Here is a 5,539-nt window from a genome sequence, read left to right as displayed (position 1 = left end):
CGTTGCTGTGGCTGACTGTCGTTGCTGTGGCTGACTGTTGTTGTGGTTGCTTTTAATGTCCAGTGTTTGTGAAAACGTCAGTTTCTGCAGAATAAGATCTCACAGGAAGAGAGAAATGTGACAAAACCTTCGCAGTGGTAACAGTTTGATTAAAACATGTCAAATGAATTCACCTTCACATGTGAGCCTAACTGGTTTTTGTTTTCTGACAGACTGTTCCACAACCTGTTTGCTCCACAGGAGGTCGTTAAATGTGCAGACTGTTTTCCTGTACAAAATCTGGTCAAAAGTTTTTTGGTTTGTTAGTGGATTTATTGTTTGTTCCTTGAACAATTCTGATCTATTATTTATTAAAGCATTTTATACCAACATTAATATCATATGTCTTTCTTTCATGTCCACAACCGAACCCAGGACAAAAGTTTAAAAGGAGGAAAATGTGTCCGCTATAAATAAATAAATAACAAAATGTCTGAATAATTGTATATTTTTACTAATGAGCTCTTATCAGTAACTTAAATATAATATGCTAGCATGTCTATAAAATACGAAATAAGCAAACAGGTCCAAAGTGGCTACCACTGAAGCTAGCTAGCTGCTATTATTCATTGTTGACTCTTGACTTTATGTAAAAAAAAATTCTTTTCGCACTGTATTGTCTCCAGCCAGAGCGTTTCTTAGCCTCCCGCTTCATTTAGCGCCAGGCTAATTCAGTCAGTCCATGGCGTGCCTCCATCTGTTCTAGTCTAATGGACATGTGGGAAATGATTAACATTAGCCTCTGTGCATGACAGCACCTCCAGCAGCTGTGCTGCAGATCCATGCTGCTTGGCGGGACGTTGTGTGCTGCGCTGCGTGGTTCATTAACCCCGACAGTTGTTTTGGGAAGAATGGAAAACGTGTGAGGAATTTTTGATTGTACGAGGCTCGGGTCAGAGATGGAAGAGGTCACAGTCCATGACCTACTGGGGCTGCAATGGTGGAGGCGATGATGGATTGGCTTCAGGTTAGCAACACAATAACACTGCGTAGGTCTGGTGTCTCAGAGCAGAAGTTCTGAGCTGTTCCAGTGATGTAGCCGCTGTAACAAGAATAAACTCCTTTAGATTTGAAGTACAACTCTGTGTCTTCAGCGCCGGTCACTTTTTTTAAAAGTTGTAATTAAACAAAGAAGCAGCAGCAGCTTTATTTCTTACAGTAGTGTTCATATAAAATGATATTTGTCCTCTGCAATGAACCCACCAATGAGACTGAAGCAGTGGACAACACTTTACTGCCTTAAGAAGTATGTTGCTAGTTTAACACACCAAAGTCAAGGTTGGAATTCAAACCTACAACTTTATCAGTTCCCCCACTCCCTGCCCCTGTAAACCCCGCCCATACAGACCACACCCCGTGTAGACCTCGCCCCTGTAGACCCCGCCCCTGTGGGCTCCACCCCATAGGCTAACTTGAGAGCCATGCTGCTGCTAGCTCTTCTGTGTTCACCAATGCAGCACCAGGGTAAAATCCTGTTTTTGCCAGTGAGTGTTTTTTATACAACAATGTCTCTGTCACCACCTTCACTCTTTGTTTGTTTGTTTGTTTACTGTAAATGTCCTCTTTAAATAGAAAATAATATGTTTCTTAACAGGGTGCTTTAGTGTGATGCTAACTGTTTTTAGCATTTCCTCAGAGCTTACTAATGTGTTTAGCAGTGTCATGACTGACACAGCTATTTCATTCAAGTGATTATCAAACTTGTTTAGTTTCAGTTACACAAAGGTGAGCTAACAGTCCTGAGACAAATGTTTGTGTAGTGTTGGAGGGGAGGGACAGAAAATGGGAGTTTTATTTGAAGATAAATGAAGATATACTTTGCTATTTCCTGGGCTCCTATAGATGTAGCATTAACAGCGGCGGCATCACTGGAAGCATTAGATTATCGGTGATAAATAAAAATTCCAAGGATTAAAATGTTTTAATTATTTTTGTGAAAATGGCCACTAAAAGACCACAGCCAGAGCAGACGGCTGTAGAAAAGAGCATGTATAAAACATTAGCATGATGAGATACTACAGTTGTCCATTTGAAGTCACTCATTCACTCTGGGGTCAGCAGGTCGTTCGCTGACGTGACCCCACAGCCTGTCTGGACTGGACTAATGGTGTTGGTTTCACGCTCCATTTGAGGCCCATCCTGGTGGATCACTGATGCCGTTCACAACACAGCATCTCCACAGTGATGTCATGTGTGGGAGGCTCCTCCAGGTGTTTTAACCAAACTTCCCCTCTGTCCTGTTTTCCAGACGGATGGACAGAAGACGCGCTCCTCTGCTGACATGAAGGACGATCCTCACTCCATTGTGGCCCAGGAGCGTTCTACCGTGGGTCAGGTGAGTGACCCGGGTCACAGTCCAGTGTCCACTCAGTGTGTTATTTAAACTGCTGAATCACATCTGACTGTTTTCTGCACCACATCATCACAAACCTTTCCCCTACATACTTCTCCGTCAGTAATTTTATATTGTCTGTAGTGAGCGGCCTCCCAGCATGCTCTGGGGCGATGTATAGTTGTAAATCATAAAAGACAGGAGCTGGCACAGAGTCAATGATGTCACCGATTCACACTGGTTATATTTAAAGTGAACAAACTCCATCGCTGTTGGCAGATTTATAACTCACTTATATTACATATGTGGCCCCGGACTGGGGGCATCCAGACCCTGGGGGTCAACAAAGGTGGTGATAGGTGATACTGGCTGTTATATAAAATGGATGCATCAGCAAATGTTTAGTTCAAAAAGATATTTTACTTTGTTGTTGACATTGAAACTGCATCAGTCTCTGTGCTGTGGAATAAATGTGGTGAACGAGCAACGGTTTGTAGCGAGGTTAAACTATAATGTCTGACCGATGCAGATCAATTTCCACTGGGCGTAGGAAACAGCTAAACGTTAGCCTAAAGAGTAAAGCTAAAAGATAATACAACCTGGATCAGATGTAACTCTTGTTAGCCTAAAGAGTAAAGCTAAAAGATGAATACAACCTGGATCAGATGTAACTCAGTGTTAGCTTAAATGACTGAACACTGTTAATACCTTAAATGTAGGTCTTTGTTAGCCATAAAATAACTAAATAATGTGGAGTTAAAAAGGAATCAATACGTCTGGTTAAAAAATAGCGTTTGAAAATATATCAATAACACAATTCACCCCCCCAAAAAAAGGGTTCTGGTGTTTCTTTTTCCATTTTTTACTGTAACATGGTAAACAGACTGACCTCACACTGACACCTGTGGATATTTTCAGGACTGTTCATAGAAGTCATGTTGTTTTCATCCTCACATAAGTCAAATTCAATGACTGCACACTGATTTTTAGTCCATTACTTATTATTTAGATATAACGACACATAAAATATAATAATGATAATAATAACAACTGCCACGAAATAATAATTGTTATTATTATAATTATTATTTAGATGAAGTGAAGGTGAGTCACTGCCTGGAGCAGCTGCTGCTGGAGTTGAATCTGTTCAGGAATGAGAGGAGTCGAAGGTTTGATTTGTGACTGACAGGAATAAAGGTTCTGGGATTACTCTGAGCTGCTGGCCTTTAGTATGGATCAGTGTTAGCTGAACACGTAACGGAGGCTCAGGGTCTGACTGCAGAGTTGTGGGGAGGAGCCGTAGAAAAGGCCGGTGCCCGCAGGAGGAGACAGGAGTTCAGGAATGCTTGTAGGAGCTTCGGAGGACAGCAGGAGAGCCTAGATTCCTCCTCGCAACCACCACGCCTTGTCCTCTCTGCTGGCAGCGGGGCCTTCCACTCCTCCCAGGGTTAGGGCCTGGCCCACATGTTCAAACTGAGATGAAAGAGTCCTGGTAGGAAGGTAGGCCAGTGCCAATACCAACCTCCTGCCAAGTGGGCTCTGCGTGGTTCTCTGCTCCAGATGTTTCTGAAGCTCTGGATGACCGGCGCGGGGGGGGGGGGGGGGGGGGGGGGGGGGGGGGGGGGAGGGAGCCGCCGCCTGACCCCTGCACATCAAAGTGTGGAGGAGGACTCCAAACAATGACTACTTTCTCAAACACTGGAATCGTGTGTGTGCATGCGTGCGTGCGTGTGTGTTTGCAGACGATTTAGGAGGATAAGACGTGGGATGGGCTCTGACATAAATACTTGTGTCCTGTGGGTTTGGATCCAGAGCAGGGGAGAAGCCAACACATACTTTAAGGCCACACCTGCTTCTCTCTGCTGCTAATTGAATGGATGAAGAGGCAGCAGAGCAGACTTTTTGGAGTCTGTGCTTGATAACATCTGTTTTAGACTTGGACCTCGCTGCCCAGCTGGACACACGGTGAACAAGTTGAGCTCAAATGTGCATTTTACTTTTTAAAGGAAGGATGTTGTCTTCACCTGCCGGTCTCTGTCTTCCTGTCGCAGCTCTGGTTCTGTTCGGCTTCAGTTTTCAGTCTGAGAGGCAGAGAGTCAACGTATGCATCATCACCCTGAGCTGCTCTGAGAGGCAGAGAGTCAACGTATGCACCTAGAACACATCATCACCCTGAGCTGTGGCAGAGACATTAGCATATTCGCTAATGCCGGCAAACCAGGGGTCTTTGCTAGTCTGGTTGTTTTTACTGGTCAGTGGTTGACAACATTACTGCCATTAACAACACACCTGTAAGTGAGAAAACGTTCCTCAAGCAGTTCCTCTAGTTTAAACTAAGTAAAGAAGTCAAGTACAGTGAGAGAGAGATAGCTAGCAGCACCAGCTAGCACAGAGCAGTGAAAACCTATAACATGAAAAATGATGAAATTATAGAGTTGGTAAATGTATAATTAGTTCCATTAGAGCCTTTACACACAGATGAGTTTATGAATTTATGTTTATGACGTTTGGTATTTATGATTATTTGATGTCATCAAGGTACAGCTTAAATTAACTTTCATTTATTGTTATTATTAATATTATTATTGATAATAATCAATAATGATTAATAATGATAAAAGTCAAAACTGTTTATTTAATTCCGGTTAGAAGTTAATCAATAAAATATGACAAATTAGGTTGTTATATTGGTATTAGACAAGAGGATCAGAGAATAAATCGTTAATGGATTAAAAAAACCATGTGTATCCTTTGGTAAACTTTTAATAATCTGTTACCCTGAACCAAACAGTATAATAAAGATGAAATGACAGTGGTTAAACGATACAAAGAGCATTTTATCAAAAAGACTGAAGCAGCGTAGAAACTACAAGCTGAAACTATTGGTTCAGGAATGTAATTAATTAAACACACACACACACACACGTGTGCGTCAGTCCTGAGTGGATTAGATGCTGGTTTTTGAAGTGTTGGACTGTGATGCGACACGCCTGTCTTATACACCAGCAGCACCCAAGGCTACACATTTTTATAGACAAGCCTCAACTGAGAGAGGAACGCCGCATCAGCTCAGCGCCTGCACGCACGTACGCCTCCCAACAAACCACTGGATCTGTTTCATCTAAGAGTCACACACACCCTCACACACACACACCCTCACACACACAC

General features: G+C 42.7%; 1 long non-coding RNA gene across 1 annotated transcript; it reads left to right on the top strand.

Annotated features, from left to right (window-relative positions):
- Positions 1–1,469: 1,469 nt before the first annotated feature.
- Positions 1,470–3,946, top strand: LOC112487138 (uncharacterized). Its single transcript, XR_003049948.1, has 3 exons — positions 1,470–1,523; positions 2,288–2,374; positions 3,465–3,946. It is a non-coding gene; the product is annotated as an uncharacterized LOC112487138 (long non-coding RNA).
- Positions 3,947–5,539: the final 1,593 nt, after the last annotated feature.

Source organism: Cynoglossus semilaevis, chromosome 1 (genome assembly GCF_000523025.1).
Source record: "Cynoglossus semilaevis isolate Cse_v1.0 chromosome 1, Cse_v1.0, whole genome shotgun sequence".
Taxonomy (NCBI): Eukaryota; Metazoa; Chordata; class Actinopteri; order Pleuronectiformes; family Cynoglossidae; genus Cynoglossus; species Cynoglossus semilaevis.
Note: the sequence above shows the minus strand (reverse complement) of the source record. Positions and strands in the feature narration are given on the sequence as shown.